We start from the raw sequence: 24,467 nt of genomic DNA, 5'->3' as shown, positions 1-24,467 counted from the left end.
GTCTCGATCTCCTGACCTCGTGATCCACCCGTTTCGGCCTCCCAAAGTGCTGGGATTACAGGCTTGAACCACCGCGCCCAGCAATGCACTATTACATGTATCAATTCTAAGCTCTCGTTTTTATTTATTTATTCATTTTTTTTTATAGAGACAGGGTCTTGTTATCTTGACAAGGCAGATCTTGAACTCCTAGACTCAAACTATCCTCCTGCCGCAGCCTCCCAAACCGCTGGAATTACAGGCATGAGCCACTGCATCTGGCCTCTAAGCTTCTATTTTTAAAGGTCTTGTTCTCCAAACATGTATTTGGTCTTCTCTTGACAGTGGGGAAAAAAATCTATCTTAAATGGCACTCAAAATAAGTTGTGATTTAAATGGGGGAGAAGGGAGTAATGATATTATATCAAAATAAGTGACCTTGGCCCAGGGACCATGGTCTTTACAAAAAGCTCTCCCAACATTGTGTGACCTTGGGCAGCAGGGAATTATAAGCTGCTGGTTTTTGTTTGGCTACTGTATAAGGCACTTCTGTTCATGTCTGGCTTAGTGAGTAGTAAATACAACCCCAAAGGAAAGAAACCAGCCTTTACATAGCGAAGTACACATTAGACAATTTTTTCCCCAACAATAATACATGAAGAAAAGAAATATTATGCATGTCATTGTTTTCAAATAGAAAAATTATATCTATTGGGATTACTCTATTCTATCTATTCCTTAGGATTGTTCAAAAAGAAAATGTACTCCTTTTTAAGTATTAACAAGGGAAATGATTTCTTACTGCCTTGTTACTATAGGAAACTATATTTTCAGCAGGAGAGAAATGGGATTGCTTTCATTACTTTAATGGTATGACAGTTTTCCCAATGCAGAAAAGAATTTACTCTAGAGGCTTAAAAAGGCACTCACATGTAATGAGAAATTTTTGTCATATTGCAAATGCATATGATATTGGCCTACCTTTCAAAAACATGTGAAACTTTCTGCAGCTGTTTTATATAAAGTATTATGACAGTGGGTAGTTTAACTTTTGAGATATTTCATCCATAAAAAACTTTTTTGAGACAGACTTACAGATAACCCAACTGTATTTATCCATATTTACTGTTTGCTTTTCTTGAATGCACAAATGATTTACCCAACTGTGTAATGACGTTCATTTCAATTTTATGGAACTATACATTTTCTTTTTGACTGGGATGGATGAGTTGTATAAAGTCTGAAATTTATGTGCAATGAAGTAAATACAAGCAATGAAAATGTTATGATACTTAACTACTAGGAAAGTATTTGATTGGGGGCAGGTATCTTTTCTATGTTTGTGACCTCTCTTTTCTTTTTTTGGTGTTGTTTTTATTAGAACACAGTAGCAATGAAAAAGTAAATTGTAAACATTCATCACCTAAGCATAGCATTTATTGATTTTCTCATATACAGCAGTTTGCATACTTTGTGATATATGTAGGAAACCAAGAAAAATGGAAGATTATAACTGTTTACTGATTATGGATCTCCATGAATGTTTTTGAAAGCAGCAACAACAACAACAACAACAACAAAACCTCCATAGCACAGTACATTATTATGAAAATACTCACTTAACTTGCCCGTTTGCACAGCCTATGGCTAAAAGAGACAAATGATTCTGTGCATTCAACATGTGTAAGTCTTTACTTACTGAAAAGCCTCCATGTCTGTCTCATATTTACGTTCAGAACTGCTATTCTAAATTCAGAGTAAATAATCATTGGTTTCAGAAGGTGACAATTATCTCCCAGTGTTTTAATTTCCCATAACATAAGTAGATATTTGGTGAGATTAGCTGTGTAAGTTTTATTCGATTNTTTTTTTGAGACGGAGTCTCGCTCTGTCGCCCCGGCTGGAGCGCAGTGGCCAGGTCTCAGCCCACTGGAAGCTCCGCCTCCCGGGATTACGCCCTTCTCCTGCCTCAGCCTCCCGAGTAGCTGGGACTACAGGCGCCCGCCACCTCGCCCGGCTAATTTTTTATATTTTTTAGTAGAGACGGGGTTTCACCGTGTTAGCCAGGATGGTCTCGATCTCCTGACCTCGTGATCCGCCCGTCTCGGCCTCCCAAAGTGCTGGGATTACAGGCTTGAGCCACCGCGCCCGGCCAATTAGATCTTCTTAAGAGTACATATGTCTAATGCTCTTGGAATCTACATCAATGATGTTGAATAGTGATAGTTTAAGTCTTCTAAAGTTCATAAATTCAACTGACAATAGGAGACTAATGATCAGTGCAGAAAGTAGTCACTAAGAAGTAGCAGCTTTAGGTTGATGCAAAAGTAATTGTGGTTTTTGCCATTAAAAGTAATCACTTTTGCACCAATCTAATACTCAGTTTTCAATTTTAAATTCATCATTTCTTCTCCGATCTTGGGCAAGTCTCTTGCTTCATTTTGCCTCTACTTTATACTTTACAAAAAGATAAAATGTTTGTCTGCTTCATAATGTTGTAATTCTTAATAGGGGTACTTTGGAGAAAGAAATACTGCCTAAATGGAAGAAATAATACTATCAATAAAAATATATAAATGCAATAAGCCACTTAACTAAGGGTAAAAATCTAGTGCATTACTTAAATGAAGTCTAAAACTAAGCTAATTTAAGTTCTGGCCACCTTTTTCAAGCAGATGCTACAACATGCATAAAATGTGAAGGCTCTCATTTATATTTGAATATATTATCTGAAAAGTCAATGTCCAGTCCTATGCTACTTGTTTCATTGCTTGTTTTCCAGGAAATTTAATTTTCTATAGCAAAGTCAAACTTAAGAAAAAACACCGAACACCTAAAATAGCTATTGGCCATCCTATCTCTAAAATTATCCATTTTTTCTTTTATTACTTTAATTTTTTGTTACTATAGGTAATTTAGCAAACTATTGTTTCCAGTTTTCACTATTTTTTCTTTTATAATCCGAAGCAACGAAGAAAGAGTTGAGCAAAAGGACTTGGGAATTATGACAACTGAAAAAGCTCATCTCAATGATAGCAGAAATGACAATTTGATAGTCTATCAAAAAATAAGACAGAAGAACTATAAATTTTTTTTTATAGTATGGTGAGCTTTCCTACTGATGACCCTGAATCAACAACAAAAACAAAGAATGAAACCATTTTTGATGTTCCCTGGCTAAGAAATCAGTAGTTTCTAATCTGTTTTTTGTTTGTTTGTTTGTTTTGAGATAGAGTTTCACGCTTGTTGCCCAGGCTGGAGTGCAGTGGTGCCATCTTGGCTCACCACAACTTCCACCTCCTGGGTTCCAGCAATTCTTATGCCTTAGCCTCCTGAGTAGCTGGGATTAAAGGCTCCACCCACCACACCCAGCTAGTTTTTGTATTTTCAGTAGAGACAGGGTTTCGTCATGTTGGCCAGGTTGGTCTTGAACCCCTGACCTCAGGTGATCCGCCCTTCTCAGCCTCCTAACATGCTGGGATTACAGGCATGAGCCACCGCATCAGGCCTATAGTCCATGTTTAAATGATGTCATAAAACCATGTAAAATTTATTTCTAAATTTTTATTTTAAGTTCTGGGATACATGTGCAGGACGGGCAGGTTTGTTACATAGGTAAACTTGTGCCATGGTGTTTTGCTGCACCTATCAACCCATCATCACGGTATTAAGCCCTGCATGCTCTCCCTCCCTGCACCCGCCCCCACTGGCCCCCTGAGAAGCCCTGTTATGTGTGGTTCCCCTCCTTGTGTCCATGAGTTCTCATTATTCAACTTGGACTTATGAGTGAGAACAGGCAGTGTTTGGAAACCGTAGGAAATTAAACCAGGGAAGGATGTGAGATCTTACCTAAGACAATGAGTCCTCATTCTGTGGATGAGAAATTAAAGCAATTAGAGTTTCATGACTTGCCCAAGGTTACAAATAAAGGTTTAAAATGGATACATTTTAGCTGATGGGGTAAATTTTAGTATCTATAAAACTTTTAAACATGAAATCATTTAAACCTTAGCAATGAAGGGTGTGTGTGTGTGTGTGTAGCTATACTTATATATCCATACTTATTTATATACCAACATATGCACTGCTCCAGCAACTATATATGAGAAACATATGTCTTAGTTGTTAAGTCTAACATTCTTCCAATATTTCTACAATATTTTTAAGACTCAGAGTTGAGCATGAACATATTTGTGCTATTAGGATTCACCCTAAAGTTACAAGTCTTCATCTGGGAAATAAACCTGATTAAGTCCAGAATAATTTAATCCTTGATGTTGGATTGGGAGTGCAGAAGTGTCATTTTTTTTTTTGTTCCTTATTTCTGACAAATACACAAGATAAGAGATGAAATTCACTTATGTGAATGTGTTATGTATAGGTTAAAAAGCAAGTCAGAAAGACAGAGGTAGAAAGCAGTGAGTTATCTTAGACTTTCAAACCATGAATAGCCATTTATTATATTACAGTTTTCAAAATGTGATCCATGAGTCATTACATGAGAATTGTCACAATCATTTAATGCAGTGATTCTCATACAATGATATAATTGCAATGCAATGGAAGATGACATAGGTTTGGCACCTGTGTGGGGAGGAAAGGAAGGAAGGAAGAATGAGTAAGAAGAATTTCACATTGCAGTCCAGTTCTGAGAACACTGGATCCAGGCAATGAAAATCCCGCTCCCACCCCTCACACACCTATTTATGAAAAGTCTAATTAGGCTTTGTAATATTTCTGAGACGAAGTAGTATTTAGGAAGAAAACTGAACAATAAATAGAAATTATGTAGGAGAAAAGAAATGAGAGTTTCAAGAACTAGCATATGTGAAGACTTGGAGGTGAGACAGAAAGTTCAGCATATATAAAGTACTAAAAGGTGTTCAATCTATTGACCATAAAGTTAGGAGTAGCTGTGGATGCCAGAAAATTAAGTCAATTTACAAAAGAAAGTGATTTATAAGCCTGGGTAAGGAGTTAGTTTTTGAGAAAGGAATTTTCTAAACTGGCAGAGAATAAACATATTTAAATACTTATAGGAAGAAGCTGATAAAAAGAACTTGATTAATTAAAAAAGGGAATAGACAACTGACAGAAACAGCCTTGTTAGGAGTAGTATTGGCACTTACCTTATGTTCTCTATTAAGTAGAACATATCTTGTCCTTACATATCTCCTCTCCTCATAGCCAAACTTCATGAGAGAGTTACCTTGGTTCCTTGAATTGTTTGCCACCCATGCATCTGATACCTCACCCCATTACAATTTGCTGTTATCTCTATGCCCACCACTAAACTTGATCTCACAAAAATAATCAATGATCCTCTTTAAATAAATTCAATGGATAGTCCACATTACATACTTACTCAATTTTCAGTGACCTTTACTTATGTTGATCATTACCATCTTTTCAATAATTCTCTTCATAATTATGAAGAGAAAATGTGCAGGTGTGCCTGCACATCTGCGCAAAAAGATGCATTAGTAAGCTGCTAATTTGACTATGTCCCTTCCTTCTCTCTTCCAGTAACAATTATTGTTATTTCCAGGCAACTATTATCAATTGCTTGGATTTCTTTTATGTCTCCCTAGTGCATTCCTGAATTAGGCACTGACCTCTATGAAATAGCTAGTTATCTTTTTTAAAAAAATGTAATTCTGCTCTTGTCACCCCCCTGATTAGCCTAACATATTCAAATATTTTTTCTACTAATTGAATTGTGTTAGGATAATTAGATATGCACGAGTTTTCTAAAGGGCCACCATGCATATGTACATTACACAAAGGACTAAAGTTCTGCCAACCTTAAAGTTTTAGAAGAAAGAATAAAATAGTTCTCCATAACTACCAAAGTATGTGTAAGCAAGAGTGGCTCTTTCAATTCCGGAGCTTGTCCCATATCTCATTCTAATAAAAAGGATGCCACCCCTGATCTCTGCATATTTCCTTCCATATGTTCTTGCCAACACCAAATCTAGCAGCTTGAAAAGTGCTGAGGATTAAAAAAGAAACAGACTCTTTTCTTAACTTTTATGCTTCTATATCATGACACTCTCATGTCTTTTTTTTTTTTTATCTGTACCTTCTCATTAGGCTTGAGTTGAAAAGCAATTTATATTACTGAAATACAAGAATATAAATGAAGATAATTTTTCTGTGTGTTTAATGCTGTATCCCTAATAACTGAAACAGTCCCTGGAACATACTAAATTTTCTCTGTGTTAAAAGACTTCAATAAATGAAGAAAACTAGAATCTGTGCTGCCAGATTCTCTTTTGACAATCTTCACCAACATATTGCAGAATGAAATCACCAGACAGAAGTAGGCATTTAAAATGAAAGTTATTATACAGTGGGACCAAGTGAGGTTGTTAATTTCCAGTGATGGTCAATCTGAAATGATATGGGAACATACAAAAAAAAGAAAGATATGGGAACATAAAAAAAAAAGAAAGAGGAAGATGTATTAATAAGATATAAAGAAACACAGAAAATGGCTGACTCCTCTTAACTGTGTGGCAGTAGAGAAGACCCAGGATGGCCCTGCTACATACAATCTTTTTGTTTACTACCTGATGAACCACATGTTTGTGGAGTCCCATGGTCATCCATCCTGCATTCACTTCCTATGTCTCACCAATAAATTGTGGCATATTATTTAGTGACCAAAATGCCCAACTAACAGATCAAATCTTATAAATTTGTAGTAAATCATAATAGATGAGTGTCTCCTTAAAGTAAAATGGAGGTTAAAAATATGGCTGAAAATACCTTCCACCTCTGCAGATGAAATTGAAATTAGCAGATAGTCTGGAAACACGTGCTAGTGGAGACAGTATATGGAGGATAAGTCAATGAGTGAAATGGGTAAATAACTGAATTCAGGACAAAATCTTCTGGATTTCTTGCTCAATTCTGATACTTTCTGGAAGTAAAGCCTTGGGGAATTCACTTAATCTCTTTGAGTTTGGTTCTCACATTTGCAAAAGAAGGGTAAAACATATCTCGCCTATCTCTCCGAGGCATTGAGGGGATCAGGTTTCATAATATCCGTGGCTTTCTAAAATGTATAACAATCTTTAAATCATAGTTTTACTTAAAGCTATTATCATAAAACTCTATTCCATGTCCACTGGTACTTCTTAAATGAAACTGTGTCTTTTGTTTTTTAACATAAATTACAAGGTGAGTTTTACCTTTGCGTTCAGTGGTGACTGAAGCAGCTTCTCCCCCGGAGTCTGCAAAGTCAAAGCAGAGCATAAGGCACTGCAAGTACAGGTCTGAAACCTGACTCAAGATCAGGGAACTACAGAGAGTCTAGTTCAAGCTAAAACTGCCCCTTGATCACTTTCTCTGGGGAGAAAAGGAAAAAAAAAAAAAAAAAAAAAAAAAAAAAAAAAAAGAAAAGGAACAAGAAGAGACTGCTGCCTAGAATGGAAGTCTTGATATAATAATGTCTAGTCTGGCTCTTTGAAAGGAGTTTAATCACTGCTTACTTAAAGAAGGGGAAGGAGGAGGGCCTGTCACCTCAGTCCCTGAAGAGAGAGGTCAAAAATCTGCTTCTGCTTTTTGCTACAATTAGTCTCAGTGAATGCTCCCTGCAAGGTATCCTGAGGATGGAAGGGTCTTTATACAGAGTAAAAAAATTGTTCTTATTGTTACACCTGCGTCTGCTAAGCAGAGAGAACGCATGTCTGCTACAGTGTACAGTGTTGGTATGACTAGAGAATACATGTACAAAAGGAGTAGATACAATAATCTTAGTGTCTGGTTACAGAGGCAGTGTATTTGGATGTTTGCTTGGCATTTTAGAAATATTTCTATGGTATCATTGTCATAAAGCCTGAATTAAATACCATGGTTCACCTGAAATTTGGGGCCCAGAGTGAATTAAAATAAAAATGTGAATCCAGTAACTCAAATGTTTCTTTTCCAGCAGATATAGAATTAGGAACAATGATTTGGCTTGGGAAAAATGAGAACCTACCACCTTTCCTCAACATACAACAAATCAAAGCAAACAGTTTACTTCCTTTTTTTTTTTTTTTTTTTTTTTTTTTTTTTTTTTTGGCTTGTCGTGGGCTCCAAGCAAAAGCAAGGAAAGGAGGAATTGTTTGGTTTTGGGTGGTTTCACACTTCAAACTTCTCAGTGATTTACCACATCTTAGTGCAATCATTCAGTGCCACTAAACAACACAGAGCTCTGCTGTGTGTGAAAATGTGACAAGGAAAGGCACCTACAGCAGTAATGCACAGTCACTAAAGTCACATAGTTTAATATTACAAAGATGTGGGAGATAATATGTTTATGTCTTTTTACTTTTTTTTTTTGTTTGTTTTTTTGAGATGGAGTCTCGCTCTGTTGCCCAGTGCAGTGGCGGGATCTTGACTCACTGTAAGCTCCACCTCCCGGGTCCTCGCCATTCTCCTGCCTCAGCCTCCCAGGTAGCTGGTACTATAGGCGTCCACCACCATGCCTGGCTAATTTTTTTGTATTTTTAGCAGAGATTGGTTTTCACCATGTTAACCAGGATGGTCTCGATCTCCTGACCTCATGATCCACTCACCTCGGGCTCCCACAGTGCTGGGATTACAGGCATAAGCCACCGCACCTGGCGTCTTTTTACTTTTTATATGAGAAAATATGAGAACCAGTAAAATCTAATGTTGTACAAGGTTACAAAACTGACTAATATTGAAATTGGGATGAGAACCTGTTTCCCAATTTCTAGATCTATGAAATTTCCAGTTTGTATTATCACTTCCCTATTTTTCCTCAGGAATAGTTCTAAACTAATGCTTCCAGATAGGATGAACTCATTGCTCTATAAATATATAATATTCATCTACAAGAATAAAACCATTGTGGGAGTATATGTTTCATACTTTGCCTATATTGATAGGTCCAGAGCAGATGCTTTCAAAAACATTTAACACTAAAGTTCCCCTTCTGAATTGTAGAAGATAGCCTTGAAATTCTACAAACATGCCAATAACAGTGACTCTCCTCTGTGCTGTTTTTTCTACATACTCACTCATGATATCATTTTATTAAAACGCTGATAAAATCATTTAAAAAGAAAATCATCATAAAGTGGAGTTACAAAACCAAATAATTCTTGATGCTATAGTATGATAGGATTAGAAGAAAAATATCAATACTAAAATGAACACCAACTGCTTGTGCCCAATCATTACAACTAATTAAAAAAATTCAACCTATGAATAAGAATAATACATGTTTCCATAGATAGAGGCCAAGAAACAAACACAATTACAATTACTTATATGTATCATTGTTATTTAAGAGTTTGTTTGGGTTCTCATTTTCAGGGATAAACATCCAAAATACTGAAAAGGAAGGAAAAGAGAATGAAAGACAATTATTTGTGTAACTGCAAATATTTGAATTTCAATAAGCTTTCAAATACTCTTTACTTAAATGAAAACCCATCCAGTAGGGAAATACAGTATTTGTTTAAGATTTTATTCTGATATAAATGTATCCTGAATTGTTCAGATACAGGGATACACAACAATAGTAGACTGAATAATGTCTCCTCACCCCCCCCCTCAAAAACATGCTATTCACATCCTAATCCCTAGAGATTGCGAATGCTACCTTATTTAGAAAAAGAAAATTTGCACATGTGGTTAATAATTTTGAGATGGAGAGATTACTCTAGGTTGTAGGGATGGGTCCAATATGCAATAATAAGGGTCTTTATGAGAGGAAGGTAGGGGGAAATTTGACTATGGAAGAGAAGAAAACAATGCAACCACAAAAGTAGAGACTGCAGGAATATGGCCAAGAACCAAGCAATGCTGGCAGCCACGAGAGGTTGAGAGAGGTTCAGAGCTTCCAGAAGAAACCAGCCTTATTGACACCTTGATTTTCACACTATAAGACCGATTTCAGTCATCTGGCCTCTACAACTGCAAGAGAATAAATGTTTATTGGTTTAAGTTGCTAAGTTTATGGTAATTTCTTACACTAGCAATAGGAAACTAATATAACAGCAATAGAGAATTCATTAAGACAAATATTGGTGACAACTAATTTGAAAAAAAAAAAAAATTAAACAATGTCCTTACATGGGAACTTTGGTGTATGACATGTCTTTGAAAAGATTATTATCTGAATATGATCATTGTATTAGTCCATTTTCATGCTGCTGATAAAGACATACCCAAGACTGAGTAATTTATACAGGAAAAAGGGTTTAATTGACTTATGGTTCCACGTGGCTGGGGAAGCCTCACAATTATGGCAGAAGGCAAGGAGGAGCAAGTCACCTCTTAAGTGGATGGCAGCAAGCAAAGAAAGAGCTTTTGGCAGGAAAGTCCCCCTTCTAGAACTGTCAGACCTCAGGAGACTTATTCACTTATCACAAGAACAGCACATAAAAGACTTACCTCATGATTCAATTACCTCCTACCAGATCCCTCCCACAACACATGGGAATCCAAGATGAGATTTGAGTGGGGACACAGCCAAAACATATTCCAGTTCTGGCCCCTCCCAAATCTCTTGTCCTCACATTTCAAAACCAATCGTACCTTCGCAACAGTCCCCTAAAGTCTTACCCCACTTCAATATTCACTCAAAAATCCACAGCCCAAAGTCTCATCTGAACCAAGGCAAGTCCCATCTTCCTATGGATTTGTAAAATCAAAACAAGTTATTTACTTCTTAGATATGACAGGAGTATAGGCATTGGGTAGATACAGCTATTCCAAATGGGAGAAACTGGCCAAAACAAAGGGGCTACAGGCCCCATGCAAGTCAGAAATTCAGCAGGGGAGTCAAATCTTAAAACTCCAAAATGATCTCTTTTTATTCCATGTCTCATATCCAGGTTATGCTGATACAAGAGGTAGGCTCCCATGGCCTCGGGCAGCTCCACACCTGTGGCTTTGCAGGGTATAGCCCTGCTTCTGGCTGCTTTCATGGGTTGGTGTTGAGTGTCTGTGACTTTTCCAGGCACATGGTGCAAGCTGTCAGGGGATCTACCATTCTAGGGTCTGGAGTATGGTGGCCCTCTTCTCATATCTCCACTAGGCAGTGCCCAGTAGGGACTCTGTGTGGGGGCTCTGATCCCACATTTCCCTTCCACACTGCCCTAGCAGAGGTTCTCCATGAGGGCCCTTCCCCTGCATCAGACATCTGCCTGGACATCCAGACATTTCCATACATCCTCTGAAATCTAGGCAGAAGTTCCCAAATCTCAATACCTGACTTCTGTGCACCCACAGGCTCAACACCACATGGATGCTGCCAAGACTTGGGGCTTCCACCCTCTGTAGCAACAGCCTGAGCTATACTTTTGTCTCTTTCAGCCATGGCTGGAGTGGCTGACACAAAGGGTGCCAAGTCTCTAGATTGCAAACAGCAGGAGGTCCCTGGGCCTAGCACATGAAACCATTGTTTCCTCCTAAGCCTCTGGGCCTGTGATGAGAGGGGCTGCTTCAAAGGTCTCTGACATGTCCTGGAGACATTTGCCCCATTGTCTTGGGGACTAACATTCGGCTCCTCATTACTTATGCAAATTTCTGTAGCTGGTTTGAATTTCTCCACAGAGAAAGGAATTTTCTTTTCTATCACATTGTCAGGCTGCAAATTTTCCAAACTTTATGTTCTGTTTCCTTTTTAAAACTGAATGTCTTTCACAGCATCTAAGTCACCTTTTGAATGCTTTGCTGCTTAGAAATGTCTTCTGCCACATACCCTAAGTCATCTCTTTCAAGTTCAAAGTTCCACTAATCTCTAGTGCAGGGGCAAGATGCCACCAGTCTCTGCTAAAACATAACAAGAATCAGCTTTGCTCCAGCTCCCAAAACGTTCCTTATCTCCATCTGATACCACCTCAGTCTGGATTTCATTGTCTATATCACTGTCAGCATTTTGTTCAAAGTCATTCAACAAGTCTCTAGGAAGTTCCAAACTTTCTCACATTTTCCTGTCTTCTTCTAAACCCTTGAAACTGCCCCAACCTCTGCCTGTCATCCAGTTCCAAAGTCGCTTCCATATTTTTGGCATGTTCTCAGCAGTTCCCCACTCTACTGATAGCAATTTACTGTATTAGTCTGTTTTTATGCTGCTGATAAAGACATACTGTAGGCTGGGTAATTTATACAGGAAAAAAGGCTTAAAGGACTTACAGTTCCACATGGCTGGGGAAGCCCCACAATCATGGTGGGAAGTAAAGAGGAACAAGTCATGTCTTACATGACAGGCAGCAGGCAAAGAGAGAGCTTGTGCAGGGAAACTCCCCCTTATAGAACCATCAGAGATTGTGGGACTTACCCACTATTACGAGAACAGCACAGGAAAGACCTGCTCCCATGATTCAATTACCTCCTGCCAGGTCCCTACCACATGTAGGAATTCAAAATGAGATTTGAGTGGGAACACAGCAAAACCATATAAACCATCTTGCTTTTCTATGGTTTAATTCATTAGAAATAGGGAAGAATAAGTTCCAGGACTCTATTACACAATAAGGTAACTATAACTAATAGTGTATTTTATATTACAAAATAGCTAGAAGACAGGATTTTAAATGTCATCATCACAAAGATAAAATAAATGTTAAAGTGATGGATGTGCTGCTTACCCTGATCTGATCATTTTACAATGTATAGAAGTATTGAAAATTCACACTGTAACCCATAAATATGTATGATTATAGTGTATCAATTATAAATAAAGCTTAAAAATATGTCATCCAGCTTGTGTTAGGCTTCTTGTTTCCAAGTAGAATTTAGTCCCAACTTAAATAGCTTTCATTTAAGCTATTTTTTTCTTCCTAATATTCTTTCTATATCATGCTTTCCTGTAAATATATATTATGGTGCTCATTTAAAATTAAGCCACTACTTAAAATTATTTATTGTGCTAGGTTTGCATATGGACATTTTGACGGTTATAATATGAGGGCCTAACAGCGAGTTCTTGCAGACCACACTATCATGAACAAGTCTTACCAGGCTTGGAAGAGAAGAAAAATGAAAGCAAGTGATATCCCCCAAGCACTTGCTCTCACATCTGTCCCTGAAATATCATTTCTATCTATTTACATGGCATTTCTACCTGGTGATGAAAGTCAAATGCTGCCCAAGATGAGAAAATCTCTAGGGAGCAGTAGTGTGAACTGGAATAAAGGTGAAGCTATTTACAAGAATACAAATGTGAAGTTACCTGCTCATTTAATTTTATAGACTCATTCAAAAATAGCCCTTGAAAACAGAACAGGATATTAAATCAAAAGAAAGGTTTTATAGACTTAATTAGGCAAAGTATAAAATTTGAAAGCTAAAAATCAGGAAGTGAATTCAAGCTTCACCAGTCTTTTGCTTCCCTTATTTATGTGTTGTGGCAGATATACACAAAACTGTACTCCAACAAGTCAAGCCATTGTATTATAACCATGCTTGAGGGTGGATGGAATCAGTGACATGCTTCTGGTCAACAGAATATTGGCATACCTCAGAGAAATTGCAATAGTTCTAGACTACTGCAATAAAGCAAATGTTGCAGTAAAGTGAGTCACACAATTTTTTTGGTTTCCCAGTGCATATAAAAATTATTGTTACATTTACAATATACTGTAGTATATTAAGTGTGCAATAGCATGATGCCTATATATATACACATCCTGTATATAGCATTATATACATCATATATAAAGCAATAAAGTATTTTAAGTTGTATATATATAGACATATATGAGTATTTTAAAGCTATATGTATTTTTAAATTAATGTGTATATATAGATATCTATAGACATCAATCTCTCTACATATATGTCTATATATATACACACACAGAGCTTAATTTAAAAATATTTGATATGTATATATATGTGTATAAGTCACGTATATATGAAGTCTATGCTGTACATGTCTCTTTATATACAGAGTATGTATAGTAGGTTTCATCTCAAGAAACCACCTTTTTCCTCATATATAGGATGTAACTCCATTCCTTCAAGTTGGATCATGAGATTACAACAATTCAGTCACATAATCAGACTCCACTTCCAATTCTCTTGCTATTTACATCACATCTACAGTTACATCCTCTGCTGAAGTCTTGAACTCCTCAAAGTCATCCACTAGGGTTGGAATTAAGTTTGTACAAACTCCTGTTAATATTGATATTTTGACCTCCTCCCATGAATTGCTAATGTTTTAAATAACATCTAGAATGATAAATTCATTCCAGTAGATTTTTTATTTACTTGGCCCAGATCCATCAGAATAGTCACTGTCTATGTCAGCTATAGGCTTATGAAATGCATTTCTTGAATAACAAAAATTGAAAGTAAAAATTACTCCTTGATCCATAGATGCATAATAGATGTTGTGTTAGCAGGCATGAAAACAACATGAATTTTCTTGATATCTCTGTTGGAGTTTTTGGGTGACCAGGTACATTGTCAATGAACAGTAACATTTTGAATGAATTTTTTTTTTTTCAAGTAGATCTCAGCAATCATCTTAAAATATTCAGTAAATCATGCTGTAAACAGATGTGCTATCATCCAGGCTTTGTTGTTCTATTTAGAGAGCACAGACTGAGCAGAGTTAGCCTGAATTTTAGAACACTAGGATTTTTGGAATGGTAAATGAGCACTGGCTTCAATTTAAAATCACCACCTACCCTGGCCCTTAACAAGAGAAACGCCTGTCATTTGAAACTTTGAAGCCAGAAATTGATTTATCCTCTCTTGTTATGAACATCCTAGATGACATATTCTTCCAATATAAGGCTGTTTTTTGTTTGTTTGTTTTTGTAATGAAAATCTGATTTATCCTTTCCTGCTATGAACGTCCTAGATGACATATTCTTCCCATATAAGGCTGTTTTTGTTTGTTTCTTTGTTTGTTTTTGCAATGAAAATCTTTTGTTTAGTGTAACCAGTAAGAACAGACAACACTGACTGATTAAGTTTGACATGTATCAATTATCTTATGTAGAGCTTCTGGATAATTTTCTACAGCTTCTACATCAGCACTTTCTGCTTCACCTTGCACTTTTATGTTATGTATATGGCTTCTTAAACCTCATGAACCAACCTCTGCTAGCTTTTGATTCTTCTTCTGCAGCTTTCTCACGTCTCTCAGTCTTCATAGAATTGAAGAGAGTTGGGGCTATGATCTGGATTAGGATTTGGCGTAAGGGAATGTTGTGACTGAATTGATCATCCATCTAGACCACTAAAACGTTCTCCATGTCAACAATAAGACTGTTTCACTTTCTTATCATTCTTATGTTTGCTGAAATAAATAACTAATAGTTACTGAGTTTTACTATGCAAATTCTTTTTGCATGTATTAACTGGTAAAGACTGTGTAAAGCTGATTATAGACTTTATAGTTTGTGTGGTACGTAGCTCACTTTTAATTTTTTTCAAGAACTTTTTCTTTGCCTTCACAACTTGCTAATCTGTTGATGCAAGAAGCCTAGCTTTCAACCTATCTTCATGCTTGACATGTCTTTCTCACTAAATATTATCATTTCTGGCTTTTGAAGTAAAGTGAGAGAAGTGTATCTCTTTCTTTCATTTAGACTTTTACACTCCATTGCAAGGTTATTAACTGGCCTAATTTCAATGTCGTTGTGTCTCAGGGAATAGGAGGGCCCGACAAGGGGGAGAGAGGAACATCCTGTCAATGGAGCAGTAAGAACATACAATATTGACTAAGTTTGACATTTTATATGGTCGTGATTCATGGTGTTCCAAAACAATTATAATGGGTAACACCAAAGATCACTGATCACAGATTATTATAACAGATATAATCACAATGAAAAGTTTAAAATAGTCTAAGAATTAACACAATGTGACACAGAGATGAGACGTGAGCACATGCTGTTGGAAAAACAATGCCCAAAGACTTGCTTGATGTAGGGTTGCCACAAACTTTCAATTTGTAAAAAATGCAGTATCTGTGAAGCACAATAAAGCAAAGCACAATAAAATGAGGTATGCTTGTATAGCAAAAGTGATGAAGTGGCACTCTCAAGATTGTGTGACTTTACAGAAGACTCAACCTTATAGGAGTGAAGAGAGTCTCTTGCTATATTTGAAGAAGTTAGGTTTCACATGATGTGAGAATCTTTGGGAGTTTCACATGGCAAAGAACTCAGAGTGGGGAATGTCTCTTAGAGCTGACAGTAATCTCTGCATGAGATTAATGCAGGAAGAAAATAGGACCTCAGTCTCAGAGCTGCAAAACAATGAATTCTGCCAACCGTGGAGATAGAAAGAGAACCTCAGGCCCTAGGAAGAAACACAGCAGGCTGTCACCTTGGTTGAGGCCATGGAAGATCCTAGAGGACTCATCCAAGCTGTGTTGTGACTCCTGTCCCACAGAAACTAGGTAATAAGTGTTAAGCTGCTCAATTTGGGATAATTCATTGAGCAACAATAGAAAATTAAGGTATCTATAAATAATGTAAATCAGCTCTATACAGTCTTTATCAAATAATGGATGTAAAAAGATTTGTGCACAGTAAAACTTAGTTATCAGTATACTTATTGAAAAATACAGGATTAAAGCCATGCCAAAGCTATAATTCTATACATTAGTTTACATATAAGAAGATGCTTTATCAACATCAAGTTTTGAGAAATTTGTGAAACCTCCTAATTTGTAAATCAACATCAACAATCTAATTAAAATAAAGATTTGGAAGACAATCACTTTGTCACCATCAGTCAATATGTCTGAATTCTACTCTTTTACATGTTGATATATTTAGTCTTGAGACCGAAATTATATTTTTCAATAGAAATTGTTTAATATAAATTATTTTAACAGATACACTCTAACCTTAAGAGATGCTTTTTAGTTAATTATCTGGGGAAAAAAGCTAATGGAACAAGCTAGATTTTCTAGACATGAATGCATACTTTGATACTCCTTTGCAATGGTGGCATAAACACCACTTGTTGTGTGGATTTTGATGTCAAGACCAGGCTTACATCTAAGGTGTACTCTTGCTTTTTATTTGACCTTGAAGTCACTTAATCTGTCCTGGGACCTTAGTTTCTTAAACTTCAAAATGAAAGCATCCCTCATCATTATTGTTGATGTCCATGAAGATATTTTCTAAAATGTAACTTCTTATAAAATATTACTTATCATTTAATATTTTTTATTTTACTGCTATTTAATGAATGTGAAAATGACAAGGAAAAGAGATCAGTCTTTGATGTATCATTTTCTACAATTTCAATTATGTAGAGTCTTGTTCTATGATAAAAAGTCTTTTCTTAAAAGAAATTTTTTCAAGTCTTTTTTTATACATTTTTGTCTGACAGTTGCTTCTGCAATTCTCACAGCCCTTATTTCTATATTTTCAAGAGAGAAAATCCATCAAGATGATCAGAAAAAATGTCAAACATGGTCAGAATGTTGAGTTAAATTATCAGCACATTTCAGATTTCTGACTATGCCACTATCACAAGAAAACAAGTAATGGCAAACTGTTATCAAATTACTGATCAGGATTTAATATAAATTAATTGTACTTCAAATACAAATTTGTGATATACCATCCCAGCTTTTATAACTTCTATAAAGCAGCATTGCATGTAATGTAGCATTTTATGTAATATAACATGTATTACAAATTAGTAGATTTTGAAACCAGGGCTTCCCTTTTGTCTTTCCAGATGTTCTTTTTTTTTTTTTTTCAACAGCTTTACTGAGATATCTTTGACATAGGAAATTGCATATATTTAAGGTGTTTTAAGTGATCTTGTGATATATGCATACGCTATGAAAAGATCACAACAATCAATCAAATTACCATGTCCATTACCGCTAACAGTTAGCATTTTGTACATTTATGTATGTGTATTGATAATATTGATAATGTGTATTTGATAATATTAAATATAGATAATACTTAATTTACGACCTATTCTCTAGTAAATTTTGAGTATACAGTAGAATTTCGTTAACCCTTATTACCAGGCTGTTCACTCCATTTTCAGAACTTATTCACCTTGCATAACTGACAGTTTGAACATTTTGACCAGTACCACCCCATTCTCCCTCATCCAGTCCCTGTACCTCCGTTTGTATGAGTGATCAAATCATCATAGGAATTATTCAGTTTAACTGAATTAAGCATGGAAAAAGATATTTATAGCTTTTGTACCAAAGAGACCGATAATTAAGCAATTTCTATCTAAAAATATTTTATTTCTTTTTTACACAGAGAAACATGTAATCTAAATGTCAAGAAATGTGCCTCTTTTTGTTTGTTTATCCCACGATCCTCATTACTTAGCACAAAACTTGACGTGTGATATGATTTAGTAGGGCTCTGTGACATAGTATATTAGGTTGGTGCAAAAGTAGTTGTGGTTTGTACCATTAAAATAGATGGCAAAAACCACAATTACATTTGCGCAAACCTAGATTTAGAAATACAGACTTTGTCATCAGATGACATGGGTTTAGCTGTATGATTTGCAGCAACCTACTTATATTCTTTAAGCCTCAAATTTATCAAATATAAGAGATAAGTAATAATATTATATTCCTTGTATATTATTATGAGAATTAAATAAGATAATGTCTATAAAGTACCTACTCTGCACCTTGTACATAGTAATCTGTAAATAATTTTTACTATTATAATGCTAGTTAGCAACAGCAAAATGCATAATTCTTTTAATTTATATAGACCTTGTATTAGTTACGATTAGGTTCAGAATTAGTTTTAACAGTGGCTTATAGAAGAAAGGATTGTTTGTTCACTTTTATTTTCTTTGACCAACCCTTCAGAGGTAGACTATCCAGAACTGCATGGTGCTCCCTAATGTTTCAACTCGGATACCTTTTGTGCAGGCTTCATTCCTCAAATCAATGTTTTGTTTAGGATGGTTATAAATATTTTTGTAAATACTTAAGTTTTTTTAATTGAATAAATACCTAGGAATGTGATTGCTGGGTCATATGATATGTTTCTATTTAAGTTTATAATAATATTCTAATAAAAACCAAAAGATAACACTTCATATATGCTAGGATGGCTAAAATTTAAAAGACAGACAATAGCAAGTATTAGTGAGGTTATGGAGAAATTGGAACCTTACTATATTGCTGGTAGGAATGTAAAATGGTGCTGCTATTTTAGAAAATCTGACAGTTTCTCAAAATTTATACATAAAGCTACATATGATTCATCAAATTAACTCTTAGAGTTATATCTGAGAGAAGTGAAAGCATATGTTTACCTAAGGATTTGTACATTAATAGTTATAGCCACATTATTCATAATAACTAGCAAGTGAAATCAAGGTACTATCACCATTCTTCACAGAACTAGGAAAAACAATCCTAAAATTCATATGGAACAAAATAGTCCACATCTCCAAGGCAAGAAGAGCAAATCTGAAGGCATCATGTTACCCTACTTCAAACTATACTTCAAGGCAATAGTTACCAAAACAACATGGTCCTGGTATAAAAATAGGTACGTAGACCAATGAAACAGAATAGAGAACCCAGAAAGAAACACAAATGCTTACAGTTAACTGATCTTTGACAAAAACATAAAGTGGGGAAAGGATACCCTATTAAACAAATGGTGCTGGGATAATTGTCAAGTCACATGTAGAAAAACAAAACTGGATCCTCATCTCTCACCTTACACAAAAATAAACTCAAAATGGATCAAATACTTAAATGTAAGATCTGACACCATAAACATTCTAGAAGATAACATTAAAAAAAACTCTTGTAGACATTGGCTTAAGCAAAAAGTTTATGACCGTGAACCCAAAAGCAAATGCAACAAAAACAAAATTAAATAGATGAGACCTAATTAAACTAAAAAGCTTCACACAGCAAAAGAAATAAACAGCAGAGTAAACAACCCTCAGAGCAGGAGAAAATATTCATAAACTATGCATGCAACAAAGGACTAATATCCAGAATCTACAAGGAACTAAAACAAATTAGCAAGAAAAAAAGCAAATAATCTGATCCAAAAGTGGGCAAAGAAAATGAATAGAAAATTCTCGAAAGAAGATATACAAATGTCCAACAAATATTTGAAAAAATTCTCAACATCATTAATTGTTAGGGAAATGCAAATTAAAACCACAGTGAGATACTACTTTGCTCCTGCAAGAATGACCATAATTGAAAAACCAAAAAATAATAGACAACATGGATGTGGTGAAAAGAGTACATTTTTACACTGTTGCTGGGAAGGTAAACTAGTGCAACCTTTATGGAAAACAGTATGGAAATTCCTTAAAGAACTAAAAGTGGAACTCCTGTCTCATCCAGCAATCCCACTTCTGAGTGTCTACCTGCAGCAAAACAAAGTCATTATATGAAAAAGACACTTGTGTACAAATGCTTAAGCATTTTATGTCAGAATCTTATTCTGCCACCCAAGCTACTAGAGTACAGTGGCACAATCTCGGTCACTGTAACCTCTACCTCCTGTGTTCAAGCGATTTGTAATTGTAAAAATTTGGAACCAGCCTAAATGCCCATCAACCAACAAGTGAATAAAGAAAGTGCGATACTACTCAGCCATAAAGAGAAGTGAAATAATAGCATTCACAGCAACCTGGATGGAGGTGGAGACCATTATTCTGAGTGAAGTAACTCAGGAATGGAAAACCAAATATTGTGTGTTCTCACTTATAAGTGGGAGCTAAGTTATGAGGACTCGAAGGCGTAAGAATGATATGCTGAAATTTAGGGAATTGGCGGAAAGGGTGGGAGAGGGGTGAGGGATAAAGACTACACATTGAGTAGAGTGAAAAGTACCCAGGTGCACCAAAATCTCAGAAAACACCACATAAGAACTTTTTCATGTAACCACAAATTACCTGTTCCCCAAAACTATTGAAATAAAATTTAAAACACAAACAGCCTCAAAATTAAAATTAAAATTAAAACAGCATGCCAGTTCCTCAAAAACTTAAAAACAGAATTACCATACAATCCAACATTTCTGAATATAGACTAGAAAGAATTTCAAAAGAATATCTGTATACCAGTGTTCACACCAGAATTATTTGCAATAGCTAAAATGTGTAAGTAACCCGTGTCTATCATACACAGATGAATTTATAAGAACAATGTGAAATATACTTACAAAAGAAGGATATTCTGGCCAAGAGCGGTGGCTCATGCCTGTAGTCCCAGCACTTTGGGAGACTGAGGCTGATGGATCAGTTGAGGTCAGGAGTTCAAGACCAGCCTGGCCAACATGGTGAAACCCCATATCTCCTAAATATACAAAAATTAGCCTAATGTGGTGGTGCATGCCTATAGTCCCAACTACTCAGGAGACTGAGGTGGGAGAATCGCTTGAACCCAGGAGGTAGAGGTTACAGTGAGCCGAGATTGTGCCACTGTACTCTAGCTTGGGTGGCAGAACAAGATTCAAGATTTCCTCCAAAAAAGGAAAATCTGACATATGCTAAGACATGAATTAACCTCGAGGACATTACACTTAAGTGAAATAGGCCAGCCATAAAAAGGCAAATACTATATGATTCAACATACATAATGTTCTGGAAGATTCAAAGTAATAGCAACAGAAAGACTAGTCATTCCCAACATTTAGGAGAAGGAGGAAATAGATGAAAGGAGCTCTGGAAATGGATAATGGCAATGATTAGACAACATTATGAACTTATCACTGAACTGTACAATTAATAATGGTTAAGATGCCACATATTCTGTTGTGTGTTTTAGCAAATAATAAATGTTAGAATACATATTTAAGCAACTTATGCACTAAAGAAGTAATAATAATGAGCATTTAAAATATTTAATTTATACTATGTATTATACTATTAGTGTACATGCACACACACATACATACAAATAATGTAGTGTTAGAAGTTAGTTGATTTTTATTGATAGGATCTAAGATTGTTGAAACATAGATAAATACTAAAAAAGCCTATTTTGATTTTAATGATGTAGTAAAATACCCCACAATTAATTTACAAGAAAAACTTGTAAAGATATAATGCTGAATAAAATTTGTAGAGAGTTTTGAATATCAGTTAAGCTGAGTAGTTAACAATTAGAGAGACAATAAACATTTTTTAAATGGAAACCATTTTTAATAATATTTTGTAAACATTCCAAAGTAGCAGCATGTAGATTTAATAAATACAGATTGATTGTCACATATTGGAGTGACCTTCCTCAGACAACCTTTTTCCTATCTCTGATTGCAAAATCTCAATTATGCATTGCACTTTATGTGATTGTTGAGAAAATTATTTCTTATTAAGCAATGCTGTGTATAAACTATAGTCATACAAACTATGAAGATATCAAAAAGCCTTATATTTAAGCAATATTATTAATTATAATGTATTTTATTTTATTTCTTTACCAAAAATTATAATGCAATAAGTATCTTGTCCAGATTTCTAGGGAATGCTATCCTGAATTAGATGAACTCAGTGCTTGTTCCTCATGGCGCTTCATTGAACCCACTGGCATGTGTATAAGTTGTTGAACTAGATTGTATTTATTTCTTGGATTGTTTTAATTTTTGCTTCATTTTGTAAAAGGATCAACAATTCATAAATTTTGAATAATGTAATACATTTTATTTTTGATTTTTTAAATATTTCCAAGAATCTATTATTATTATTTTGTCCCTTAAGTTCTTTACCTAGTAAGGATGTGGGTTTCTTTGCCCCCACACAGAAGCAAAATCATACAGGCTTTAGCTCCTAAATGCTTTGCCTTAAAATCTTTCTCAATAATTCAGGAGAAAAAAAATAGCCCTGTAAGTGCCATTCATTCTGTTAAAAGCTGGTGAGAAAAGAGTATTCAGGTATTATTTTACTTTCAGATGAAAATAACATGAGAAATCTTTTCTGCAGGTTTGCATAATTCCATTATAAAATTCAAATTTTTTAAAAAACTTAAGCAAAAGTATGGAGATATAGTCAGTGCACTTAAGTCTCATTCTTCTTATATTTATCATAGTCAGTTAAAGAGTCATAAATACTATCTTGGACACAGTACTGATGTTACCAAAGTGAATGATGGGAATAGCTTAGAACTCAAGATACAGAAACTACATTAAAGACTATTAGGAGCAAATGTTCAATCTTTTATGTGAGGAAAAGTTTAAGTTGAAGATGATGCATGACTTTGTTTGGAACATATAAAAAATTACAAATTTGAACTATATTACTCAAGTCTTACTATTCCTGTTTCAAAACTCTTTTGATACATATTGTATTTTCTCCCAAGTATCAGCTGTATATTCCTTCATTGTCTTATAACATAGTCATATTTGGGAATGTCAATTATTATTTAGCACTTGTTGCAGGGACAAAGAAGTCTGTGTTGAGTTTTGGATTCAATAGATCTGAAAGACAACCACCTGGTTCCATTCACTCTGTTATTTCACTGCCTTAAGCAATCTACTTGAGAGTGTTTATATCTACTATAAACAAAATTTCAAACTTCTCATTATAGTATTTTCATAGGCATAAATAAGTTAAACTATATACACTACTTAAGGGAATTTGAGTTGCTTATATTCATTTTAAAGTAGCCTGAAACTTAAGTAAATTATTAATTTAAATATTAAATATTAAACAGAAATTTTACTAAAATATTTAGGACCTGCTGTAGTCCATTGTGCTGCTACAACAAAATGCCTGAAGCTGGGTAAAGAACAGAAATTTATTTTCTCACAGATCTGGAGACTGGGAAGTCCCAGATCGAGGCGCCAGCAGGTTCAGTTGTCTGGTGAGGGCTGAAGTTTCCAGAGAGGAGGAAGGCTGTATGTATATTTGCATCGTCAATGACAGATGGGCAAGTGGGCTCAACTCTGTGTGAAGCCCCTTTTATAAAGACCTAATTCGATTCACAAGGAATGGATGAATAGCGTAATTACCTGTTAAAGGCCCCACCTCTTAACACCATCACTTCACAAGTGTAACATTAAGTAAGATACAGTTCCAATTATGCTTTACATGTGTCCACTCCATCTGGGGACATTTTGTGAAGAAACCATGTGACTCTTTCCTTGTTTTGTTTCCTTAATGTGTTTCCCTTCCCTTATTGTCATAATTTTTTGCTCTGTGGAAGATGGAATAGTTAGCTTCTTAGACTTGCCATTATAAAGTTTCTTTGTCACCTACAGAAAGCTGCCACAAACCTGACACATTGAACGTCTACCAGGTCAGTTCAAATGCATCCCAGAAATAAATATTTCTTTACCAATCCTCCCTCTTCTGGCTCCCAAATTTTAAGAAAATTCACAATTAAAAAACTTTAAAAAATAACATTTGTATAGACCCTATAGACCAACAAATATTAAAAAGATAATACATGGATATTACACTTTGCTACTACACTTGAATAAATTCACTGAAAAACATTACTTAGCAAGAACAGACACAAATATTATTTTACTTTATATATCTATTAAATAAATCAAATCTTTAAG

This window comes from Rhinopithecus bieti, unplaced genomic scaffold (assembly GCF_001698545.2).
Source record: "Rhinopithecus bieti isolate Rb0 unplaced genomic scaffold, ASM169854v2 scaffold_2272, whole genome shotgun sequence".
In the NCBI taxonomy this organism is placed as follows: Eukaryota; Metazoa; Chordata; class Mammalia; order Primates; family Cercopithecidae; genus Rhinopithecus; species Rhinopithecus bieti.
This window is presented reverse-complemented; position numbering follows the sequence as displayed.